The 25,689-nt window shown below is 49.4% G+C and overlaps 6 pseudogenes; all 6 read right to left on the bottom strand.

The window, feature by feature from the left end:
• Positions 1 to 350: 350 nt before the first annotated feature.
• Positions 351 to 469, bottom strand: LOC142286007 (5S ribosomal RNA; annotated as a pseudogene).
• Positions 470 to 5,230: 4,761 nt separating this feature from the next.
• Positions 5,231 to 5,349, bottom strand: LOC142286035 (5S ribosomal RNA; annotated as a pseudogene).
• Positions 5,350 to 7,023: 1,674 nt separating this feature from the next.
• LOC142286018 (5S ribosomal RNA) lies at positions 7,024 to 7,142 on the bottom strand (annotated as a pseudogene).
• A 3,204-nt stretch (positions 7,143 to 10,346) lies between these two features.
• LOC142286009 (5S ribosomal RNA) lies at positions 10,347 to 10,465 on the bottom strand (annotated as a pseudogene).
• Positions 10,466 to 18,787: 8,322 nt separating this feature from the next.
• On the bottom strand, positions 18,788 to 18,906 carry LOC142286052 (5S ribosomal RNA; annotated as a pseudogene).
• A 2,948-nt stretch (positions 18,907 to 21,854) lies between these two features.
• On the bottom strand, positions 21,855 to 21,973 carry LOC142286008 (5S ribosomal RNA; annotated as a pseudogene).
• Between the last annotated feature and the right edge of the window lie 3,716 nt (positions 21,974 to 25,689).

Genomic DNA, 25,689 nt, shown 5'->3' with positions numbered 1-25,689 from the left:
GTAAAAGCTTTTTGTTTTTTTTTGCTTTTTTTTATTGTGGGTAGGGCCACTCTAACCCCCCCCCCCTCTCTCCAAAAAAAGAAATTGTCAAAAATGTCAACGGAACCAGGGATTCCCAGCCAGTCTCCCATGCCGGTACTTGCCCGGCCTCAAACTGCGTAGCGGCTGCGATCTGACGAGGGCAGGAACATTCAGTTTAGAGTGGCCATTGACGGGTAGCTATTGCACCTGTTGGCCTTTTCGAGAGCAAGGCTGAAGTAAAAGCTTTTTGTTTTTTTTTGCTTTTTTTTATTGTGGGTAGGGCCACTCTAACTTCCCCCCCTCTCTCCAAAAAAAGAAATTGTCAAAAATGTCAACGGAACCAGGGATTCCCAGCCAGTCTCCCATGCCGGTACTTGCCCGGCCTCAAACTGCGTAGCGGCTGCGATCTGACGAGGGCAGGCACATTCAGTTTAGAGTGTCCGTTGACGGGTAGCTATTGCACCTGTTGGCCTTTTCGAGAGCAAGGCTGAAGTAAAAGCTTTTTGTTTTTTTTTGCTTTTTTTTTATTGTGGGTAGGGCCACTCTAACTCCCCCCCCTCTCTCCAAAAAAAGAAATTGTCAAAAATGTCAACGGAACCAGGGATTCCCAGCCAGTCTCCCATGCCGGTACTTGCCCGGCCTCAAACTGCGTAGCGGCTGCGATCTGACGAGGGCAGGCACATTCAGTTTAGAGTGGCCGTTGACGGGTAGCTATTGCACCTGTTGGCCTTTTCGAGAGCAAGGCTGAAGTAAAAGCTTTTTGTTTTTTTTTGCTTTTTTTTATTGTGGGTAGGGCCACTCTAACTCCCCCCCCTCTCTCCAAAAAAAGAAATTGTCAAAAATGTCAACGGAACCAGGGATTCCCAGCCAGTCTCCCATGCCGGTACTTGCCCGGCCTCAAACTGCGTAGCGGCTGCGATCTGACGAGGGCAGGCACATTCAGTTTAGAGTGGCCGTTGACGGGTAGCTATTGCACCTGTTGGCCTTTTCGAGAGCAAGGCTGAAGTAAAAGCTTTATGTTTTTTTTTGCTTTTTTTATTGTGGGTAGGGCCACTCTAACTCCCCCCCCTCTCTCCAAAAAAAGAAATTGTCAAAAATGTCAACAGAACCAGGGATTCCCAGCCAGTCTCCCATGCCGGTACTTGCCCGGCCTCAAACTGCGTAGCGGCTGCGATCTGACGAGGGCAGGCACATTCAGTTTAGAGTAGCCGTTGACGGGTAGCTATTGCACCTGTTGGCCTTTTCGAGAGCAAGGCTGAAGTAAAAGCTTTTTGTTTTTTTTTGCTTTTTTTTATTGTGGGTAGGGCCACTCTAACTCCCCCCCCTCTCTCCAAAAAAAGAAATTGTCAAAAATGTCAACGGAACCAGGGATTCCCAGCCAGTCTCCCATGCCGGTACTTGCCCGGCCTCAAACTGCGTAGCGGCTGCGATCTGACGAGGGCAGGCACATTCAGTTTAGAGTGGCTGTTGACGGGTAGCTATTGCACCTGTTGGCCTTTTCGAGAGCAAGGCTGAAGTAAAAGCTTTTTGGTTTTTTTTGCTTTTTTTTATTGTGGGTAGGGCCACTCTAACTCACCCCCCTCTCTCCAAAAAAAGAAATTGTCAAAAATGTCAACGGAACCAGGGATTCCCAGCCAGTCTCCCATGCCGGTACTTGCCCGGCCTCAAACTGCGTAGCGGCTGCGATCTGACGAGGGCAGGCACATTCAGTTTAGAGTGGCCGTTGACGGGTAGCTATTGCACCTGTTGGCCTTTTCGAGAGCAAGGCTGAAGTAAAAGCTTTTTGGTTTTTTTTGCTTTTTTTTATTGTGGGTAGGGCCACTCTAACTCCCCCCCCCTCTCCAAAAAAAGAAATTGTCAAAAATGTCAACGGAACCAGGGATTCCCAGCCAGTCTCCCATGCCGGTACTTGCCCGGCCTCAAACTGCGTAGCGGCTGCGATCTGACGAGGGCAGGCACATTCAGTTTAGAGTAGCCGTTGACGGGTAGCTATTGCACCTGTTGGCCTTTTCGAGAGCAAGGCTGAAGTAAAAGCTTTTTGTTTTTTTTTGCTTTTTTTTATTGTGGGTAGTGCCACTCTAACTCCCCCCCCTCTCTCCAAAAAAAGAAATTGTCAAAAATGTCAACGGAACCAGGGATTCCCAGCCAGTCTCCCATGCCGGTACTTGCCCGGCCTCAAACTGCGTAGCGGCTGCGATCTGACGAGGGCAGGCACATTCAGTTTAGAGTGGCCGTTGACGGGTAGCTATTGCACCTGTTGGCCTTTTCGAGAGCAAGGCTGAAGTAAAAGCTTTTTGTTTTTTTTTGCTTTTTTTTATTGTGGGTAGGGCCACTCTAACTCCCCCCCCTCTCTCCAAAAAAAGAAATTGTCAAAAATGTCAACAGAACCAGGGATTCCCAGCCAGTCTCCCATGGCGGTACTTGCCCGGCCTCAAACTGTGTAGCGGCTGCGATCTGACGAAGGCAGGCACATTCAGTTTAGAGTGGCCGTTGACGGGTAGCTATTGCACCTGTTGGCCTTTTCGAGAGCAAGGCTGAAGTAAAAGCTTTTTGGTTTTTTTTGCTTTTTTTTATTGTGGGTAGGGCCACTCTAACTCCCCCCCCTCTCTCCAAAAAAAGAAATTGTCAAAAACGTCAACGGAACCAGGGATTCCCAGCCAGTCTCACATGCCGGTACTTGCCCGGCCTCAAACTGCGTAGCGGCTGCGATCTGACGAGGGCAGGCACATTCAGTTTAGAGTGGCCGTTGACGGGTAGCTATTGCACCTGTTGGCCTTTACGAGAGCAAGGCTGAAGTAAAAGCTTTTTGTTTTTTTTTGCTTTTTTTATTGTGGGTAGGGCCACTCTAACTCCCCCCCCCTCTCTCCAAAAAAAGAAATTGTCAAAAATGTCAACGGAACCAGGGATTCCCAGCCAGTCTCCCATGCCGGTACTTGCCCGGTCTCAAACTGCATAGCGGCTGCGATCTGACGAGGGCAGGCACATTCAGTTTAGAGTGGCCGTTGATGGGTAGTTATTGCACCTGTTGGCCTTTTCGAGAGCAAGGCTGAAGTAAAAGCTTTTTGTTTTTTTTGCTTTTTTTTATTGTGGGTAGGGCCACTCTAACTCCCCCCCCTCTCTCCAAAAAAAGAAATTGTCAAAAATGTCAACGGAACCAGGGATTCCAAGCCAGTCTCCCATGCCGGTACTTGCCCGGCCTCAAACTGCGTAGCGGCTGCGATCTGACGAGGGCAGGCACATTCAGTTTAGAGTGGCCGTTGACGGGTAGCTATTGCACCTGTTGGCCTTTTCGAGAGCAAGGCTGAAGTAAAAGCTTTTTGGTTTTTTTTGCTTTTTTTATTGTGGGTAGGGCCACTCTAACTCCCCCCCCCTCTCTCCAAAAAAAGAAATTGTCAAAAATGTCAACGGAACCAGGGATTCCCAGCCAGTCTCCCATGCCGGTACTTGCCCGGCCTCAAACTGCGTAGCGGCTGCGATCTGACGAGGGCAGGCACATTCAGTTTAGAGTGGCCGTTGACGGGTAGCTATTGCACCTGTTGGCCTTTTCGAGAGCAAGGCTGAAGTAAAAGCTTTTTGTTTTTTTTTGCTTTTTTTTATTGTGGGTAGGGCCACTCTAACTCCCCCCCATCTCTCTCCAAAAAAAGAAATTGTCAAAAATGTCAACGGAACCAGGGATTCCCAGCCAGTCTCCCATGCCGGTACTTGCCCGGCCTCAAACTGCGTAGCGGCTGCGATCTGACGAGGGCAGGCACATTCAGTTTAGAGTGGCCGTTGACGGGTAGCTATTGCACCTGTTGGCCTTTTCGAGAGCAAGGCTGATGTAAAAGCTTTTTGTTTTTTTTTTGCTTTTTTTATTGTGGGTAGGGCCACTCTAACTCCCCCCCCTCTCTCCAAAAAAAGAAATTGTCAAAAATGTCAACGGAACCAGGGATTCCCAGCCAGTCTCCCATGCCGGTCTCCCATGCCGGTACTTGCCCGGCCTCAAACTGCGTAGCGGCTGCGATCTGACGAGGGCAGGCACATTCAGTTTAGAGTGGCCGTTGACGGGTAGCTATTGCACCTGTTGGCCTTTTCGAGAGCAAGGCTGAAGTAAAAGCTTTTTGGTTTTTTTTGCTTTTTTTTATTGTGGGTAGGGCCACTCTAACTCCCCCCCATCTCTCTCCAAAAAAAGAAATTGTCAAAAATGTCAACGGAACCAGGGATTCCCAGCCAGTCTCCCATGCCGGTACTTGCCCGGCCTCAAACTGCGTAGCGGCTGCGATCTGACGAGGGCAGGCACATTCAGTTTAGAGTGGCCGTTGACGGGTAGCTATTGCACCTGTTGGCCTTTTCGAGAGCAAGGCTGAAGTAAAAGCTTTTTGTTTTTTTTTGCTTTTTTTATTGTGGGTAGGGCCACTCTAACTCCCCCCCCCTCTCTCCAAAAAAAGAAATTGTCAAAAATGTCAACGGAACCAGGGATTCCCAGCCAGTCTCCCATGTCGGTACTTGCCCGGCCTCAAACTGCGTAGCGGCTGCGATCTGACGAGGGCAGGCACATTCAGTTTAGAGTGGCCGTTGACAGGTAGCTATTGCACCTGTTGGCCTTTTCGAGAGCAAGGCTGAAGTAAAAGCTTTTTGGTTTTTTTTTGCTTTTTTTTATTGTGGGTAGGGCCACTCTAACTCCCCCCCCTCTCTCCAAAAAAAGAAATTGTCAAAAATGTCAACGGAACCAGGGATTCCCAGCCAGTCTCCCATGCCGGTACTTGCCCGGCCTCAAACTGCGTAGCGGCTGCGATCTGACGAGGGCAGGCACATTCAGTTTAGAGTGGCCGTTGACGGGTAGCTATTGCACCTGTTGGCCTTTTCGAGAGCAAGGCTGAAGTAAAAGCTTTTTGTTTTTTTTTGCTTTTTTTTATTGTGGGTAGGGCCACTCTAACTCCCCCCCCCCTCCAAAAAAAGAAATTGTCAAAAATGTCAACGGAACCAGGGATTCCCAGCCAGTCTCCCATGCCGGTACTTGCCCGGCCTCAAACTGCGTAGCGGCTGCGATCTGACGAGGGAAGGCACATTCAGTTTAGAGTGGCCGTTGACGGGTAGCTATTGCACCTGTTGGCCTTTTCGAGAGCGAGGCTGAAGTAAAAGCTTTTTGTTTTTTTTTTGCTTTTTTTTATTGTGGGTAGGGCCACTCTAACTCCCCCCCCCTCTCTCCAAAAAAAGAAATTGTCAAAAATGTCAACGGAACCAGGGATTCCCAGCCAGTCTCCCATGCCGGTACTTGCCTGGCCTCAAACTGCATAGCGGCTGCGATCTGACGAGGGCAGGCACATTCAGTTTAGAGTGGCCGTTGACGGGTAGCTATTGCACCTGTTGGCCTTTTCGAGAGCAAGGCTGAAGTAAAAGCTTTTTGTTTTTTTTTTGCTTTTTTTTATTGTGGGTAGGGCCACTCTAACTCCCCCCCCCTCTCTCCAAAAAAAGAAATTGTCAAAAATGTCAACGGAACCAGGGATTCCTAGCCAGTCTCCCATGCCGGTACTTGCCTGGCCTCAAACTGCGTAGCGGCTGCGATCTGACGAGGGCAGGCACATTCAGTTTAGAGTGGCCGTTGACGGGTAGCTATTGCACCTGTTGGCCTTTTCGAGAGCAAGGCTGAAGTAAAAGCTTTTTGTTTTTTTTTGCTTTTTTTTATTGTGGGTAGGGCCACTCTAACTCCCCCCCCCTCTCTCCAAAAAAAGAAATTGTCAAAAATGTCAACGGAACCAGGGATTCCCAGCCAGTCTCCCATGCCGGTACTTGCCCGGCCTCAAACTGCGTAGCGGCTGCGATCTGACGAGGGCAGGCACATACAGTTTAGAGTGGCCGTTGACGGGTAGCTATTGCACCTGTTGGCCTTTTCGAGAGCAAGGCTGAAGTAAAAGCTTTTTGGTTTTTTTTGCTTTTTTTATTGTGGGTAGGGCCACTCTAACCCCCCCCCTCTCTCCAAAAAAAGAATTGTCAAAAATGTCAACGGAACCAGGGATTCCCAGCCAGTCTCCCATGCCGGTACTTGCCCGGCCTCAAACTGCGTTGCAGCTGCGCTCTGACGAGGGCAGGCACATTCAGTTTAGAGTGGCCGTTGACGGGTAGCTATTGCACCTGTTGGCCTTTTCGAGAGCAAGGCTGAAGTAAAAGCTTTTTGTTTTTTTTTGCTTTTTTTTATTGTGGGTAGGGCCACTCTAACTCCCCCCCCCTCTCTCCAAAAAAAGAAATTGTCAAAAATGTCAACGGAACCAGGGATTCCCAGCCAGTCTCCCATGCCGGTACTTGCCCGGCCTCAAACTGCGTAGCAGCTGCGATCTGACGAGGGAAGGCACATTCAGTTTAGAGTGGCCGTTGACGGGTAGCTATTGCACCTGTTGGCCTTTTCGAGAGCAAGGCTGAAGTAAAAGCTTTTTGTTTTTTTTTGCTTTTTTTTATTGTGGGTAGGGCCACTCTAACTCCCCCCCCCTCTCTCCAAAAAAAGAAATTGTCAAAAATGTCAACGGAACCAGGGATTCCCAGCCAGTCTCCCATGCCGGTACTTGCCCGGCCTCAAACTGCGTAGCGGCTGCGATCTGACGAGGGTAGGCACATTCAGTTTAGAGTGGCCGTTGATGGGTAGCTATTGCACCTGTTGGCCTTTTCGAGAGCAAGGCTGAAGTAAAAGCTTTTTGGTTTTTTTTGCTTTTTTTTATTGTGGGTAGGGCCACTCTAACTCCCCCCCCTCTCTCCAAAAAAAGAAATTGTCAAAAATGTCAACGGAACCAGGGATTCCCAGCCAGTCTCCCATGCCGGTACTTGCCCGGCCTCAAACTGCGTAGCGGCTGCGATCTGACGAGGGCAGGCACATTCAGTTTAGAGTGGCCGTTGACGGGTAGCTATTGCACCTGTTGGCCTTTTCGAGAGCAAGGCTGAAGTAAAAGCTTTTTGTTTTTTTTTGCTTTTTTTATTGTGGGTAGGGCCACTCTAACTCCCCCCCCTCTCTCCAAAAAAAGAAATTGTCAAAAATGTCAACGGAACCAGGGATTCCCAGCCAGTCTCCCATGCCGGTACTTGCCCGGCCTCAAACTGCGTAGCGGCTGCGATCTGACGAGGGCAGGTACATTCAGTTCAGAGTGGCCGTTGACGGGTAGCTATTGCACCTGTTGGCCTTTTCGAGAGCAAGGCTGAAGTAAAAGCTTTTTGGTTTTTTTTGCTTTTTTTTATTGTGGGTAGGGCCACTCTAACTCCCCCCCTCTCTCCAAAAAAAGAAATTGTCAAAAATGTCAACGAACCAGGGATTCCCAGCCAGTCTCCCATGACGGTACTTGCCCGGCCTCAAACTGCGTAGCGGCTGCGATCTGACGAGGGCAGGCACATTCAGTTTAGAGTGGCCGTTGACGGGTAGCTATTGCACCTGTTGGCCTTTTCGAGAGCAAGGCTGAAGTAAAAGCTTTTTGTTTTTTTTTGCTTTTTTTTATTGTGGGTAGGGCCACTCTAACTCCCCCCCCTCTCTCCAAAAAAAGAAATTGTCAAAAATGTCAACGGAACCAGGATTCCCAGCCAGTCTCCCATGCCGGTACTTGCCCGGCCTCAAACTGCGTAGTGGCTGCGATCTGACGAGGGCAGGCACATTCAGTTTAGAGTGGCCGTTGACGGGTAGCTATTGCACCTGTTGGCCTTTTCGAGAGCAAGGCTGAAGTAAAAGCTTTTTGTTTTTTTTTGCTTTTTTTTATTGTGGGTAGGGCCACTCTAACTCCCCCCCTCTCTCCAAAAAAAGAAATTGTCAAAATGTCAACGGAACCAGGGATTCCCAGCCAGTCTCCCATGCCGGTACTTGCCCGGCCTCAAACTGCGTAGCGGCTACGATCTGACGAGGGCAGGCACATTCAGTTTAGAGTGGCCGTTGACGGGTAGCTATTGCACCTGTTGGCCTTTTCGAGAGCAAGGCTGAAGTAAAAGCTTTTTGGTTTTTTTTGCTTTTTTTTATTGTGGGTAGGGCCACTCTAACTCCCCCCCCTCTCTCCAAAAAAAGAAATTGTCAAAAATGTCAACGGAACCAGGGATTCCCAGCCAGTCTCCCATGCCGGTACTTGCCCGGCCTCAAACTGCGTAGCGGCTGCGATCTGACGAGGGCAGGCACATTCAGTTTAGAGTGGCCGTTGACAGGTAGCTATTGCACCTGTTGGCCTTTTCGAGAGCAAGGCTGAAGTAAAAGCTTTTTGTTTTTTTTTGCTTTTTTTTATTGTGGGTAGGGCCACTCTAACTCCCCCCCCTCTCTCCAAAAAAAGAAATTGTCAAAAATGTCAACGGAACCAGGGATTCCCAGCCAGTCTCCCATGCCGGTACTTGCCCGGCCTCAAACTGCGTAGCGGCTGCGATCTGACGAGGGCAGGCACATTCAGTTTAGAGTGGCCGTTGACGGGTAGCTATTGCACCTGTTGGCCTTTTCGAGAGCAAGGCTGAAGTAAAAGCTTTTTGTTTTTTTTTGCTTTTTTTTATTGTGGGTAGGGCCACTCTAACTCCCCCCCCTCTCTCCCAAAAAAAGAAATTGTCAAAAATGTCAACGGAACCAGGGATTCCCAGCCAGTCTCCCATGACGGTACTTGCCCGGCCTCAAACTGCGTAGCGGCTGCGATCTGACGAGGGCAGGCACATTCAGTTTAGAGTGGCCGTTGACGGGGTAGCTATTGCACCTGTTGGCCTTTTCGAGAGCAAGGCTGAAGTAAAAGCTTTTTGTTTTTTTTTGCTTTTTTTTATTGTGGGTAGGGCCACTCTAACTCCCCCCCCTCTCTCCAAAAAAAGAAATTGTCAAAAATGTCAACGGAACCAGGGATTCCCAGCCAGTCTCCCATGCCGGTACTTGCCCGGCCTCAAACTGCGTAGCGGCTGCGATCTGACGAGGGCAGGAACATTCAGTTTAGAGTGGCCGTTGACGGGTAGCTATTGCACCTGTTGGCCTTTTCGAGAGCAAGGCTGAAGTAAAAGCTTTTTGTTTTTTTTTTGCTTTTTTTTATTGTGGGGTAGGGCCACTCTAACTCCCCCCCCTCTCTCCAAAAAAAGAAATTGTCAAAAATGTCAACGGAACCAGGGATTCCCAGCCAGTCTCCCATGCCGGTACTTGCCCGGCCTCAAACTACGTAGCGGCTACGATCTGACGAGGCAGGCACATTCAGTTTAGAGTGGCCGTTGACGGGTAGCTATTGCACCTGTTGGCCTTTTCGAGAGCAAGGCTGAAGTAAAAGCTTTTTGGTTTTTTTTGCTTTTTTTTATTGTGGGTAGGGCCACTCTAACTCCCCCCCCTCTCTCCAAAAAAAGAAATTGTCAAAAATGTCAACGGAACCAGGGATTCCCAGCCAGTCTCCCATGCCGGTACTTGCCCGGCCTCAAACTGCGTAGCGGCTGCGATCTGACGAGGGCAGGCACATTCAGTTTAGAGTGGCCGTTGACAGGTAGCTATTGCACCTGTTGGCCTTTTCGAGAGCAAGGCTGAAGTAAAAAGCTTTTTGGTTTTTTTTGCTTTTTTTTATTGTGGGTAGGGCCACTCTAACTCCCCCCCTCTCTCCAAAAAAAGAATTGTCAAAAATGTCAACGGAACCAGGGATTCCCAGCCAGTCTCCCATGCCGATACTTGCCCGGCCTCAAACTGCGTAGCGGCTGCGATCTGACGAGGGCAGGCACATTCAGTTTAGAGTGGCCGTTGACGGGTAGCTATTGCACCTGTTGGCCTTTTCGAGAGCAAGGCTGAAGTAAAAGCTTTTTGTTTTTTTTTGCTTTTTTTTATTGTGGGTAGGGCCACTCTAACTCCCCCCCCTCTCTCCAAAAAAAGAAATTGTCAAAATGTCAACGGAACCAGGGATTCCCAGCCAGTCTCCCATGCCGGTACTTGCCCGGCCTCAAACTGCGTAGCGGCTGCGATCTGACGAGGGCAGGCACATTCAGTTTAGAGTGGCCGTTGACGGGTAGCTATTGCACCTGTTGGCATTTTCGAGAGCAAGGCTGAAGTAAAAGCTTTTTGGTTTTTTTTGCTTTTTTTATTGTGGGTAGGGCCACTCTAACTCCCCCCCCTCTCTCCAAAAAAAGAAATTGTCAAAAATGTCAACGGAACCAGGGATTCCCAGCCAGTCTCCCATGCCGGTACTTGCCCGGCCTCAAACTGCGTAGCGGCTGCGATCTGACGAGGGCAGGCACATTCAGTTTAGAGTGGACGTTGACGGGTAGTTATTGCACCTGTTGGCCTTTTCGAGAGCAAGGCTGAAGTAAAAGCTTTTTGTTTTTTTTTGCTTTTTTTTATTGTGGGTAGGGCCACTCTAACTCCCCCCCCTCTCTCCAAAAAAAGAAATTGTCAAAAATGTCAACGGAACCAGGGATTCCCAGCCAGTCTCCCATGCCGGTACTTGCCCGGCCTCAAACTGCGTAGCGGCTGCGATCTGACGAGGGCAGGTACATTCAGTTTAGAGTGGCCGTTGACGGGTAGCTATTGCACCTGTTGGCCTTTTCGAGAGCAAGGCTGAAGTAAAAGCTTTTTGTTTTTTTTTGCTTTTTTTTATTCTGGGTAGGGCCACTCTAACTCCCCCCCCTCTCTCCAAAAAAGAAATTGTCAAAAATGTCAACGGAACCAGGGATTCCCAGCCAGTCTCCCATGACGGTACTTGCCCGGCCTCAAACTGCGTAGCGGCTGCGATCTGACGAGGGCAGGCACATTCAGTTTAGAGTGGCCGTTGACGGGTAGCTATTGCACCTGTTGGCCTTTTCGAGAGCAAGGCTGAAGTAAAAGCTTTTTGTTTTTTTTTGCTTTTTTTTATTGTGGGTAGGGCCACTCTTACTCCCCCCCCTCTCTCCAAAAAAAGAAATTGTCAAAAATGTCAACGGAACCAGGGATTCCCAGCCAGTCTCCCATGCCGGTACTTGCCCGGCCTCAAACTGCGTAGCGGCTGCGATCTGACGAGGGCAGGCACATTCAGTTTAGAGTGGCCGTTGACGGGTAGCTATTGCACCTGTTGGCCTTTTCGAGAGCAAGGCTGAAGTAAAAGCTTTTTGTTTTTTTTTGCTTTTTTTATTGTGGGTAGGGCCACTCTAACTCCCCCCCCTCTCTCCAAAAAAAGAAATTGTCAAAAATGTCAACGGAACCAGGGATTCCCAGCCAGTCTCCCATGCCGGTACTTGCCCGGCCTCAAACTGCGTAGCGGCTGCGATCTGATGAGGGCAGTCACATTCAGTTTAGAGTGGCCGTTGACAGGTAGCTATTGCACCTGTTGGCCTTTTCGAGAGCAAGGCTGAAGTAAAAGCTTTTTGTTTTTTTTTGCTTTTTTTTATTGTGGGTAGGGCCACTCTAACTCCCCCCCCTCTCTCCAAAAAAAGAAATTGTCAAAAATGTCAACGGAACCAGGGATTCCCAGCCAGTCTCCCATGCCGGTACTTGCCCGGCCTCAAACTGCGTAGCGGCTGCGATCTGACGAGGGCAGGCACATTCAGTTTAGAGTGGCCGTTGACGGGTAGCTATTGCACCTGTTGGCCTTTTCGAGAGCAAGGCTGAAGTAAAGCTTTTTGGTTTTTTTTTGCTTTTTTTTATTGTGGGTAGGGCCACTCTAACTCCCCCCCCTCTCTCCAAAAAAAGAAATTGTCAAAAATGTCAACGGAACCAGGGATTCCCAGCCAGTCTCCCATGCCGGTACTTGCCCGGCCTCAAACTGCGTAGCGGCTGCGATCTGACGAGGGCAGGCACATTCAGTTTAGAGTGGCCGTTGACGGGTAAGCTATTGCACCTGTTGGCCTTTTCGAGAGCAAGGCTGAAGTAAAAGCTTTTTGTTTTTTTTGCTTTTTTTATTGTGGGTAGGGCCACTCTAACTCCCCCCCCTCTCTCCAAAAAAAGAAATTGTCAAAAATGTCAACGGAACCAGGGATTCCCAGCCAGTCTCCCATGCCGGTACTTGCCCGGCCTCAAACTGCGTAGCGGCTGCGATCTGACGAGGGCAGGCACATTCAGTTTAGAGTGGCCGTTGACGGGTAGTTATTGCACCTGTTGGCCTTTTCGAGAGCAAGGCTGAAGTAAAAGCTTTTTGTTTTTTTTTGCTTTTTTTTATTGTGGGTAGGGCCACTCTAACTCCCCCCCCTCTCTCCAAAAAAAGAAATTGTCAAAAATGTCAACGGAACCAGGGATTCCCAGCCAGTCTCCCATGCCGGTACTTGCCCGGCCTCAAACTGCGTAGCGGCTGCGATCTGACGAGGGCAGGCACATTCAGTTTAGAGTGGCCGTTGACGGGTAGCTATTGCACCTGTTGGCCTTTTCGAGAGCAAGGCTGAAGTAAAAGCTTTTTGTTTTTTTTTGCTTTTTTTTATTGTGGGTAGGGCCACTCTAACTCCCCCCCCTCTCTCCAAAAAAAGAAATTGTCAAAAATGTCAACGGAACCAGGGATTCCCCAGCCAGTCTCCCATGCCGGTACTTGCCCGGCCTCAACTGCGTAGCGGCTGCGATCTGACGAAGGCAGGCACATTCAGTTTAGAGTGGCCGTTGACGGGTAGCTATTGCACCTGTTGGCCTTTTCGAGAGCAAGGCTGAAGTAAAAGCTTTTTGTTTTTTTTTGCTTTTTTTTATTGTGGGTAGGGCCACTCTAACTCCCCCCCTCTCTCCAAAAAAAGAAATTGTCAAAAATGTCAACGGAACCAGGGATTCCCAGCCAGTCTGCCATGCCGGTACTTGCCCGGCCTCAAACTGCGTAGCGGCTGCGATCTGACGAGGGCAGCACGTTCAGTTTAGAGTGGCCGTTGACGGGTAGCTATTGCACCTGTTGGCCTTTTCGAGAGCAAGGCTGAAGTAAAAGCTTTTTGTTTTTTTTTGCTTTTTTTATTGTGGGTAGGGCCACTCTAACTCCCCCCCCTCTCTCCAAAAAAAGAAATTGTCAAAAAATGTCAACGGAACCAGGGATTCCCAGCCAGTCTCCCATGCCGGTACTTGCCCGGCCTCAAACTGCGTAGCGACTGCGATCTGACGAGGGCATGCACATTCAGTTTAGAGTGGCCGTTGACGGGTAGCTATTGCACCTGTTGGCCTTTTCGAGAGCAAGGCTGAAGTAAAAGCTTTTTGTTTTTTTTTGCTTTTTTTTATTGTGGGTAGGGCCACTCTAACTCCCCCCCCTCTCTCCAAAAAAAGAAATTGTCAAAAATGTCAACGGAACCAGGGATTCCCAGCCAGTCTCCCATGCCGGTACTTGCCCGGCCTCAAACTGCGTAGCGGCTGCGATCTGACGAGGGCAGGCACATTCAGTTTAGAGTGGCCGTTGACGGGTAGCTATTGCACCTGTTGGCCTTTTCGAGAGCAAGGCTGAAGTAAAAGCTTTTCGGTTTTTTTTGCTTTTTTTTATTGTGGGTAGGGCCACTTTAACTCCCCCCCCTCTCTCCAAAAAAAGAAATTGTCAAAAATGTCAACGGAACCAGGGATTCCCAGCCAGTCTCCCATGCCGGTACTTGCCCAGCCTCAAACTGCGTAGCGGCTGCGATCTGACGAGGGCAGGCAAATTCAGTTTAGAGTGGCCGTTGACGGGTAGCTATTGCACCTGTTGGCCTTTTCGAGAGCAAGGCTGAAGTAAAAGCTTTTTGGTTTTTTTTGCTTTTTTTTATTGTGGGTAGGGCCACTCTAACTCCCCCCCCTCTCTCCAAAAAAAGAAATTGTCAAAATGTCAACGGAACCAGGGATTCCCAGCCAGTCTCCCATGCCGGTACTTGCCCGGCCTCAAACTGCGTAGCGGCTGCGATCTGACGAGGGCAGGCACATTCAGTTTAGAGTGGCCGTTGACGGGTAGCTATTGCACCTGTTGGCCTTTTCGAGAGCAAGGCTGAAGTAAAAGCTTTTTGTTTTTTTTTGCTTTTTTTTATTGTTGGTAGGGCCACTCTAACTCCCCCCCCCTCTCTCCAAAAAAAGAAATTGTCAAAAATGTCAACGGAACCAGGGATTCCCAGCCAGTCTCCCATGCCGGTACTTGCCCGGCCTCAAACTGCGTAGCGGCTGCGATCTGACGAGGGCAGGCACATTCAGTTTAGAGTGGCCGTTGACGGGTAGCTATTGCACCTGTTGGCCTTTTCGAGAGCAAGGCTGAAGTAAAAGCTTTTTGTTTTTTTTTGCTTTTTTTATTGTGGGTAGGGCCACTCTAACTCCCCCCCCTCTCTCCAAAAAAAGAAATTGTCAAAAATGTCAACGGAACCAGGGATTCCCAGCCAGTCTCCCATGCCGGTACTTGCCCGGCCTCAAACTGCGTAGCGGCTGCGATCTGACGAGGGCAGGCACATTCAGTTTAGAGTGGCCGTTGACGGGTAGCTATTGCACCTGTTGGCCTTTTCGAGAGCAAGGCTGAAGTAAAAGCTTTTTGGTTTTTTTTGCTTTTTTTTATTGTGGGTAGGGCCACTCTAACTCCCCCCCCTCTCTCCAAAAAAAGAAATTGTCAAAAATGTCAACGGAACCAGGATTCCCAGCCAGTCTCCCATGCCGGTACTTGCCCGGCCTCAAACTGCGTAGCGGCTGCGATCTGACGAGGGCAGGCACATTCAGTTTAGAGTGGCCGTTGACGGGTAGCTATTGCACCTGTTGGCCTTTTCGAGAGCAAGGCTGAAGTAAAAGCTTTTTGGTTTTTTTTGCTTTTTTTATTGTGGGGTAGGGCCACTCTAACTCCCCCCCCTCTCTCCAAAAAAAGAAATTGTCAAAAATGTCAACGGAACCAGGGATTCCCAGCCAGTCTCCCATGCCGGTACTTGCCCGGCCTCAAACTGCGTAGCGGCTGCGATCTGACGAGGGCAGGAACATTCAGTTTAGAGTGGCCGTTGACGGGTAGCTATTGCACCTGTTGGCCTTTTCGAGAGCAAGGCTGAAGTAAAAGCTTTTTGTTTTTTTTTGCTTTTTTTTATTGTGGGTAGGGCCACTCTAACTCCCCCCCCTCTCTCCAAAAAAAGAAATTGTCAAAAATGTCAACGGAACCAGGGATTCCCAGCCAGTCTCCCATGCCGGTACTTGCCCGGCCTCAAACTGCGTAGCGACTGCGATCTGACGAGGGCAGGCACATTCAGTTTAGAGTGGCCGTTGACGGGTAGCTATTGCACCTGTTGGCCTTTTCGAGAGCAAGGCTGAAGTAAAAGCTTTTTGTTTTTTTTTGCTTTTTTTTATTGTGGGTAGGGCCACTCTAACTCCCCCCCCTCTCTCCAAAAAAAGAAATTGTCAAAAATGTCAACGGAACCAGGGATTCCCAGCCAGTCTCCCATGCAGGTACTTGCCCGGCCTCAAACTGCGTAGCGGCTGCGATCTGACGAGGGCAGGCACATTCAGTTTAGAGTGGCCGTTGACGGGTAGCTATTGCACCTGTTGGCCTTTTCGAGAGCAAGGCTGAAGTAAAAGCTTTTTGTTTTTTTTTGCTTTTTTTTATTGTGGGTAGGGCCCACTCTAACTCCCCCCCCCCTCTCTCCAAAAAAAGAAATTGTCAAAAATGTCAACGGAACCAGGGATTCCCAGCCAGTCTCCATGCCGGTACTTGCCCGGCCTCAAACTGCGTAGCGGCTGCGATCTGACGAGGGCAGGCACATTCAGTTAAGAGTGGCCGTTGACGGGTAGCTATTGCACCTGTTGGCCTTTTCGAGAGCAAGGCTGAAGTAAAAGCTTTTTGTTTTTTTTGCTTTTTTTTATTGTGGGTAGGGCCACTCTAACTCCCCCCCCTCTCTCCAAAAAAAGAAATTGTCAAAAATGTCAACGGAACCAGGGATTCCCAGCCAGTCTCCCATGCCGGTACTTGCCCGGCCTCAAACTGCGTAGCGGCTGCGATCTGACGAGGGCAGGCACATTCAGTTTAGAGTGGCCGTTGACGGGTAGCTATTGCACCTGTTGGCCTTTTCGAGAGCAAGGCTGAAGTAAAAGCTTTTTGTTTTTTTTTGCTTTTTTTTATTGTGGGTAGGGCCACTCTAACTCCCCCCCCTCTCTCCAAAAAAAGAAATTGTCAAAAATGTCAACGGAACCAGGGATTCCCAGCCAGTCTCCCATGCCGGTTCTTGCCCGGCCTCAAACTGCGTAGCGGCTGCGATCTGACGAGGGCAGGCACATTCAGTTTAGAGTGGCCGTTGACAGGTAGCTATTGCACCTGTTGGCCTTTTCGAGAGCAAGGCTGAAGTAAAAGCTTTTTGTTTTTTTTTGCTTTTTTTTATTGTGGGTAGGGCCACTCTAACTCCCCCCCCTCTCTCCAAAAAAAGAAATTGTCAAAAATGTCAACGGAACCAGGGATTCCCAGCCTGTCTCCCATGCCGGTACTTGCCCGGCCTCAAACTGCGTAGCGGCTGCGATCTGACGAGGGCAGGCACATTCAGTTTAGAGTGGCCGTTGACGGGTAGCTATTGCACCTGTTGGCCTTTTCGAGAGCAAGGCTGAAGTAAAAGCTTTTTGTTTTTTTTTTGCTTTTTTTTATTGTGGGTAGGGCCACTCTAACTCCCCCCCCCTCTCTCCAAAAAAAGAAATTGTCAAAAATGTCAACGGAACCAGGGATTCCCAGCCAGTCTCCCATGCCGGTACTTGCCCGGCCTCAAACTGCGTAGCGGCTGCGATCTGACGAGGGCAGGCACATTCAGTTTAGAGTGGCCGTTGACGGGTAGCTATTGCACCTGTTGGCCTTTTCGAGAGCAAGGCTGAAGTAAAAGCTTTTTGGTTTTTTTTGCTTTTTTTTATTGTGGGTAGGGCCACTCTAACTCCCCCCCCCTCTCTCCAAAAAAAGAAATTGTCAAAAATGTCAACGGAACCAGGGATTCCCAGCCAGTCTCCCATGCCGGTACTTGCCCGGCCTCAAACTGCGTAGCGGCTGCGATCTGACGAGGGCAGGCACATTCAGTTTAGAGTGGCCGTTGACGGGTAGCTATTGCACCTGTTGGCCTTTTCGAGAGCAAGGCTGAAGTAAAAGCTTTTTGTTTTTTTTGCTTTTTTTTATTGTGGTAGGGCCACTCTAACTCCCCCCCCTCTCTCCAAAAAAAGAAATTGTCAAAAATGTCAACGGAACCAGGGATTCCCAGCCAGTCTCCCATGCCGGTACTTGCCCGGCCTCAAACTGCGTAGCGGCTGCGATCTGACGAGGGCAGGCACATTCAGTTTAGAGTGGCCGTTGACAGGGTAGCTATTGCACCTATTGGCCTTTTCGAGAGCAAGGCTGAAGTAAAAGCTTTTTGTTTTTTTTTGCTTTTTTTATTGTGGGTAGGGCCACTCTAACTCCCCCCCCTCTCTCCAAAAAAGAAATTGTCAAAAATGTCAACGGAACCAGGGATTCCCAGCCAGTCTCCATGCCGGTACTTGCCCGGCCTCAAACTGCGTAGCGGCTGCGATCTGACGAGGGCAGGCACATTCAGTTTAGAGTGGCCGTTGACGGGCAGCTATTGCACCTGTTGGCCTTTTCGAGAGCAAGGCTGAAGTAAAAGCTTTTTGTTTTTTTTTGCTTTTTTTTATTGTGGGTAGGGCCACTCTAACTCCCCCCCCTCTCTCCAAAAAAAGAAATTGTCAAAAATGTCAACGGAACCAGGGATTCCCAGCCAGTCTCCCATGCCGGTACTTGCCCGGCCTCAAACTGCGTAGCGGCTGCGATCTGACGAGGGCAGGCACATTCAGTTTAGAGTGGCCGTTGACGGGTAGCTATTGCACCTGTTGGCCTTTTCGAGAGCAAGGCTGAAGTAAAAGCTTTTTGGTTTTTTTTTTCCTTTTTTTTATTGTGGGTAGGGCCACTCTAACTCCACCCCCTCTCTCCAAAAAAAGAAATTGTCAAAAATGTCAACGGAACCAGGGATTCCCAGCCAGTCTCCCATGCCGGTACTTGCCCGGCCTCAAACTGCGTAGCGGCTGCGATCTGACGAGGGCAGGCACATTCAGTTTAGAGTGGCCGTTGACGGGTAGCTATTGCACCTGTTGGCCTTTTCGAGAGCAAGGCTGAAGTAAAAGCTTTTTGTTTTTTTTTGCTTTTTTTTGTTGTGGGTAGGGCCACTTTAACTCCCCCCCTCTCTCCAAAAAAAGAAATTGTCAAAAATGTCAACGGAACAGGGATTCCCAGCCAGTCTCCCATGCCGGTACTTGCCCGGCCTCAAACTGTGTAGCGGCTGCGATCTGACGAGGGCAGGCACATTCAGTTTAGAGTGGCCGTTGACGGGTAGCTATTGCACCTGTTGGCCTTTTTGAGAGCAAGGCTGAAGTAAAAGCTTTTTGGTTTTTTTTGCTTTTTTTTATTGTGGGTAGGGCCACTCAGAGTTCCCCCCCACTCTCCAAAAAAAGAAATTGTCAAAAATGTCAACAGAACCAGGGGATTCCCAGCCAGTCTCCCATGCCGGTACTTGCCCGGCCTCAAACTGCGTAGCGGCTGCGATCTGACGAGGGCAGGCACATTCAGTTTAGAGTGGCCGTTGACGGGTAGCTATTGCACCTGTTGGCCTTTTCGAGAGCAAGGCTGAAGTAAAAGCTTTTTGTTTTTTTTTTGCTTTTTTATTGTGGGTAGGGCCACTCTAACTCCCCCCCCTCTCTCCTAAAAAAGAAATTGTCAAAAATGTCAACGGAACCAGGGATTCCCAGCCAGTCTCCCATGCCGGTACTTGCCCGGCCTCAAACTGCGTAGCGGCTGCGATCTGACGAGGGCAGGCACATTCAGTTTAGAGTGGCCGTTGACGGGTAGCTATTGCACCTGTTGGCCTTTTCGAGAGCAAGGCTGAAGTAAAAGCTTTTGGTTTTTTTTTGCTTTTTTTTATTGTGGGTAGGGCCACTCTAACTCCCCCCCCTCTCTCCAAAAAAAGAAATTGTCAAAAATGTCAACGGAACCAGGGATTCCCAGCCAGTCTCCCATGCCGGTACTTGCCCGGCCTCAAACTGCGTAGCGTCTGCGATCTGAAGAGGGCAGGCACATTCAGTTTAGAGTGGCCGTTGACAGGTAGCTATTGCACCTGTTGGCCTTTTCGAGAGCAAGGCTGAAGTAAAAGCTTTTTGTTTTTTTTTTTGCTTTTTTTTATTGTGGGTAGGGCCACTCTAACTCCCCCCCCTCTCTCCAAAAAAAGAAATTGTCAAAAATGTCAACGGAACCAGGGATTCCCAGCCAGTCTCCCATGCCGGTACTTGCCCGGCCTCAAACTGCGTAGCGGCTGCGATCTGACGAGGGCAGGCACATTCAGTTTAGAGTGGCCGTTGACGGGTAGCTATTGCACCTGTTGGGCCTTTCGAGAGCAAGGCTGAAGTAAAAGCTTTTTGTTTTTTTTGCTTTTTTTTATTGTGGGTAGGGCCACTCTAACTCCACCCCCTCTCTCCAAAAAAAGAAATTGTCAAAAATGTCAACGGAACCAGGGATTCCCAGCCAGTCTCCCATGCCGGTACTTGCCCGGCCTCAACTGCGTAGCGGCTGCGATCTGACGAGGGCAGGCACATTCAGTTTAGAGTGGCCGTTGACGGGTAGCTATTGCACCTGTTGGCCTTTTCGAGAGCAAGGCTGAAGTAAAAGCTTTTTGTTTTTTTTTGCTTTTTTTATTGTGGGTAGGGCCACTCTAACTCCCCCCCCTCTCTCCAAAAAAAAGAAATTGTCAAAAATGTCAACGGAACCAGGGATTCCAAGCCAGTCTCCCATGCCGGTACTTGCCCGGCCTCAAACCGCGTAGCGGGCTGCGATCTGACGAGGGCAGGCACATTCAGTTTAGAGTGCCATTGACGGGTAGCTATTGCACCTGTTGGCCTTTTCGAGAGCAAGGCTGAAGTAAAAGCTTTTGTTTTTTTTTGCTTTTTTTTATTGTGGGTAGGGCCACTCTAACTCCCCCCCCTCTCACCAAAAAAAGAAATTGTCAAAAATGTCAACGGAACCAGGGATTCCCAGCCAGTCTCCCATGCCGGTACTTGCCCGGCCTCAAACTGCGTAGCGGCTGTGATCTGACGAGGGCAGGCACATTCAGTTTAGAGTGGCTGTTGACGGGTAGCTATTGCACCTGTTGGCCTTTTCGAGAGCAAGGCTGAAGTAAAAGCTTTTTGTTTTTTTTTGCTTTTTTTATTGTGGGTAGGGCCACTCTAACTCCCCCCCCTCTCTCCAAAAAAAGAAATTGTCAACGGAACCAGGGATTCCCAGCCAGTCTCCCATGCTGGTACTTTGCCCGGCCTCAAACTGCGTAGCGGCTGCGATCTGACGAGGGCAGGCACATTCAGTTTAGAGTGGCCATTGACGGGTAGCTATTGCACCTGTTGGCCTTTTCGAGAGCAAGGCTGAATTAAAAGCTTTTTGTTTTTTTTTTGCTTTTTTTTATTGTGGGTAGGGCCACTCTAACTCCCCCCCCTCTCTCCAAAAAAAGAAATTGTCAAAAATGTCAACGGAACCAGGGATTCCCTGCCAGTCTCCCATGCCGGTACTTGCCCGGCCTCAACTGCGTAGCGGCTGCGATCTGACGAGGGCAGGCACATTCAGTTTAGAGTGGCCGTTGACGGGTAGCTATTGCACCTGTTGGCCTTTTCGAGAGCAAGGCTGAAGTAAAAGCTTTTTGTTTTTTTTTGCTTTTTTTTATTGTGGGTAGGGCCACTCTAACTCCCCCCCCTCTCTCCAAAAAAAGAAATTGTCAAAAATGTCAACGGAACCAGGGATTCCTGCCAGTCTCCCATGCCGGTACTTGCCCGGCCTCAAACTGCGTAGCGGCTGCGATCTGACGAGGGCAGGCACATTCAGTTTAGAGTGGCCGTTGACGGGTAGCTATTGCACCTGTTGGCCTTTTCGAGAGCAAGGCTGAAGTAAAAGCTTTTTGTTTTTTTTGCTTTTTTTATTGTGGGTAGGGCCACTCTAACTCCCCCCCTCTCTCCAAAAAAGAAATTGTCAAAAATGTCAACGGAAACAGGGATTCCCAGCCAGTCTCCCATGCCGGTACTTGCCCGGCCTCAAACTGCGTAGCGGCTGCGATCTGACGAGGGCAGGGCACATTCAGTTTAGAGTGGCCGTTGACGGGTAGCTATTGCACCTGTTGGCCTTTTCGAGAGCAAGGCTGAAGTAAAAGCTTTTTGGTTTTTTTGCTTTTTTTTATTGTGGGTAGGGCCACTCTAACTCCCCCCCCTCTCTCCAAAAAAAGAAATTGTCAAAAATGTCAATGGAACCAGGGATTCCCAGCCAGTCTCCCATGCCGGTACTTGCCCGGCCTCAAACTGCGTAGCGGCTGCGATCTGACGAGGGCAGGCACATTCAGTTTAGAGTGGCCATTGACGGGTAGCTATTGCACCTGTTGGCCTTTTCGAGAGCAAGGCTGAAGTAAAAGCTTTTTGTTTTTTTTTTGCTTTTTTTTTGCTTTTTTTTATTGTGGGTAGGGCCACTCTAACTCCCCCCCCCCTCTCCAAAAAAAGAAATTGTCAAAAATGTCAACGGAACCAGGGATTCCCAGCCAGTCTCCCATGCCGGTACTTGCCCGGCCTCAACTGCGTAGCGGCTGCGATCTGACGAGGGCAGGCACATTCAGTTTAGAGTGGCCGTTGACGGGTAGCTATTGCACCTGTTGGCCTTTTCGAGAGCAAGGCTGAAGTAAAAGCTTTTTGGTTTTTTTTGCTTTTTTTTATTGTGGGTAGGGCCACTCTAACTCCCCCCCTCTCTCCAAAAAAAGAAATTGTCAAAAATGTCAACGGAACCAGGGATTCCCAGCCAGTCTCCCATGCCGGTACTTGCCCGGCCTCAAACTGCGTAGCGGCTGCGATCTGACGAGGGCAGGCACATTCAGTTTAGAGTGGCCGTTGACGGATAGCTATTGCACCTGTTGGCCTTTTCAAGAGCAAGGCTGAAGTAAAAGCTTTTTGTTTTTTTTGCTTTTTTTTATTGTGGGTAGGGCCACTCTAACTCCCCCCCCCTCTCTCCAAAAAAAGAAATTGTCAAAAATGTCAACGGAACCAGGGATTCCCAGCCGGTCTCCCATGCCAGTACTTGCCCGGCCTCAAACTGCGTAGCGGCTGCGATCTGACGAGGGCAGGCACATTCAGTTTAGAGTGGCCATTGACGGGTAGCTATTGCACCTGTTGGCCTTTTCGAGAGCAAGGCTGAAGTAAAAGCTTTTTGTTTTTTTTGCTTTTTTTTATTGTGGGTAGGGCCACTCTAACTCCCCCCCCCTCTTTCCAAAAAAAGAAATTGTCAAAAATGTCAACGGAACCAGGGATTCCCAGCCAGTCTCCCATGCCGGTACTTGCCCGGCCTCAAACTGCGTAGCGGCTGCGATCTGACGAGGGCAGGCACATTCAGTTTAGAGTGGCCGTTGACGGGTAGCTATTGCACCTGTTTGGCCTTTTCGAGAGCAAGGCTGAAGTAAAAGCTTTTTGTTTTTTTTGCTTTTTTTTATTGTGGGGTAGGGCCACTCTAACTCCCCCCCTCTCTCCAAAAAAAGAAATTGTCAAAAATGTCAACGGAACCAGGGATTCCCAGCCAGTCTCCCATGCCGGTACTTTGCCCGGCCTCAAACTGCGTAGCGGCTGCGATCTGACGAGGGGCAGGCACATTCAGTTTAGAGTGGCCATTGATAGGTAGCTATTGCACCTGTTGGCCTTTTCGAGAGCAAGGCTGAAGTAAAAGCTTTTTGCTTTTCTTCGCTTTTTTTATTGTGGGTAGGGCCACTCTAACTCCCCCCCCCTCTCTCCAAAAAAAGAAATTGTCAAAAATGTCAACGGAACCAGGGATTCCCAGCCAGTCTCCCATGCCGGTAATTGCCCAGCCTCAAACTGCGTAGCGGCTGCGATCTGACGAGGGCAGGCACATTCAGTTTAGAGTGGCCGTTGACGGGTAGCTATTGCACCTGTTGGCCTTTTCGAGAGCAAGGCTGAAGTAAAAGCTTTTTGTTTTTTTTTGCTTTTTTTATTGTGGGTAGGGCCACTCTAACTCCCCCCCCTCTCTCCAAAAAAAGAAATTGTCAAAAATGTCAACGGAACCAGGGATTCCCAGCCAGTCTCCCATGCCGGTACTTGCCCGGGCCTCAAACTGCGTAGCGGCTGCGATCTGACGAGGGCAGGCACATTCAGTTTAGAGTGGCCGTTGACGGGTAGCTATTGCACCTGTTGGCCTTTTCGAGAGCAAGGCTGAAGTAAAAGCTTTTTTTTTTTTTGCTTTTTTTTATTGTGGGTAGGGCCACTCTAACTCCCCCCCCCTCTCTCCAAAAAAAGAAATTGTCAAAAATGTCAACGGAACCAGGAATTCCCAGCCAGTCTCCCATGTCGGTACTTGCCCGGCCTCAAACTGCGTAGCGGCTGCGATCTGACGAGGGCAGGCACATTCAGTTTAGAGTGGCCGTTGACGGGTAGCTATTGCACCTGTTGGCCTTTTCGAGAGCAAGGCTGAAGTAAAAGCTTTTTGGTTTTTTTTTGCTTTTTTTTATTGTGGGTAGGGCCACTCTAACTCCCCCCCCTCTCTCCAAAAAAAGAAATTGTCAAAAATGTCAACGGAACCAGGGATTCCCAGCCAGTCTCCCATGCCGGTACTTGCCCGGCCTCAAACTGCGTAGCGGCTGCGATCTGACGAGGGCAGGCACATTCAGTTTAGAGTGGCCGTTGACGGGTAGCTATTGCACCTGTTGGCCTTTTCAAGAGCAAGGCTGAAGTAAAAGCTTTTTGTTTTTTTTTGCTTTTTTATTGTGGGGTAGGGCCACTCTAACTCCCCCCCCTCTCTCCAAAAAAAGAAATTGTCAAAAATGTCAACGGGAACCAGGGATTCCCAGCCAGTCTCCATGCCGGTACTTGCCCGGCCTCAAAATGCGTAGCGGCTGCGATCTGACGAGGGCAGGCACATTCAGTTTAGAGTGGCCGTTGACGGGTAGCTATTGCACCTGTTGGCCTTTTCGAGAGGCAAGGCTGAAGTAAAAGCTTTTTGGTTTTTTTTGCTTTTTTTTATTGTGGGTAGGGCCACTCTAACTCCCCCCCCTCTCTCCAAAAAAAGAAATTGTCAAAAATGTCAACGGAACCAGGGATTCCCAGCCAGTCTCCCATGCCGGTACTTGCCCGGCCTCAAACTGCGTAGCGGCTGCGATCTGACGAGGGCAAGCACATTCAGTTTAGAGTGGCCGTTGACGGGGTAGCTATTGCACCTGTTGGCCTTTTCGAGAGCAAGGCTGAAGTAAAAGCTTTTGGTTTTTTTTGCTTTTTTTTATTGTGGGTAGGGCCACTCTAACTCCCCCCCCTCTCTCCAAAAAAAGAAATTGTCAAAAATGTCAACGGAACCAGGGATTCCCAGCCAGTCTCCCATGCCGGTACTTGCCCAGCCTCAAACTGCGTAGCGGCTGCGATCTGACGAGGGCAGGCACATTCAGTTTAGAGTGGCCGTTGACGGTAGCTATTGCACCTGTTGGCCTTTTCGAGAGCAAGGCTGAAGTAAAAGCTTTTTGTTTTTTTTGTTTTTTTTATTGTGGGTAGGGGCCACTCTAACTCCCCCCCTCTCTCCAAAAAAAAAATTGTCAAAAATGTCAACGGAACCAGGGATTCCCAGCCAGTCTCCCATGCCGGTACTTGCCCGGGCCTCAAACTGCGTAGCGGCTTGCGATCTGACGAGGGCAGGCACATTCAGTTTAGAGTGGCCGTTGACAGGTAGCTGTTGCACCTGTTGGCCTCTTCGAGAGCAAGGCTGAAGTAAAAGCTTTTTGTTTTTTTTTGCTTTTTTTTATTGTGGGTAGGGCCACTCTAACTCCCCCCCCTCTCTCCAAAAAAAGAAATTGTCAAAAATGTCAACGGAACCAGGGATTCCCAGCCAGTCTCCCATGCCGGTACTTGCCCGGCCTCAAACTGCGTAGCGGCGGCGATCTGACGAGGGCAGGCACATTCAGTTTAGTGTGGCCGTTGACGGGTAGCTATTGCACCTGTTGGCCTTTTCGAGAGCAAGGCTGAAGTAAAAGCTTTTTGTTTTTTTTTTGCTTTTTTTTATTGTGGGTAGGGCCACTCTAACTCCCCCCCCTCTCTCCAAAAAAAGAAATTGTCAAAAATGTCAACGGAACCAGGGATTCCCAGCCAGTCTCCCATGCCGGTACTTGCCCGGCCTCAAACTGCGTAGCGGCTGCGATCTGACGAGGGCAGGCACATTCAGTTTAGAGTGGCAGTTGACGGGTAGCTATTGCACCTGTTGGCCTTTTCGAGAGCAAGGCTGAAGTAAAAGCTTTTTGTTTTTTTTTGCTTTTTTTATTGTGGGTAGGGCCACTCTAACTCCCCCCCCTCTCTCCAAAAAAAGAAATTGTCAAAAATTGTCAACGGAACCAGGGATTCCCAGCCAGTCTCCCATGCCGGTACTTGCCCGGCCTCAAACTGCGTAGCGGCGGCGATCTGACGAGGGCAGGCACATTCAGTTTAGTGTGGCCGTTGACGGGTAGCTATTGCACCTGTTGGCCTTTTCGAGAGCAAGGCTGAAGTAAAAGCTTTTGTTTTTTTTTTGCTTTTTTTTATTGTGGGTAGGGCCACTCTAACTCCCCCCCCTCTCTCCAAAAAAAGAAATTGTCAAAAATGTCAACGAACCAGGGATTCCCAGCCAGTCCTCCCATGCCGGTACTTGCCCGGCCTCAAACTGCGTAGCGGCTGCGATCTGACGAGGGCAGGCACATTCAGTTTAGAGTGGCAGTTTGACGGGTAGCTATTGCACCTGTTGGCCTTTTCGAGAGCAAGGCTGAAGTAAAAGCTTTTTGTTTTTTTTTGCTTTTTTTATTGTGGGTAGGGGCCACTCTAACTCCCCCCCCTCTCTCCAAAAAAAAGAAATT

Source organism: Anomaloglossus baeobatrachus, unplaced genomic scaffold, assembly GCF_048569485.1.
Source record: "Anomaloglossus baeobatrachus isolate aAnoBae1 unplaced genomic scaffold, aAnoBae1.hap1 Scaffold_639, whole genome shotgun sequence".
In the NCBI taxonomy this organism is placed as follows: Eukaryota; Metazoa; Chordata; class Amphibia; order Anura; family Aromobatidae; genus Anomaloglossus; species Anomaloglossus baeobatrachus.
Note: the sequence above shows the minus strand (reverse complement) of the source record. Positions and strands in the feature narration are given on the sequence as shown.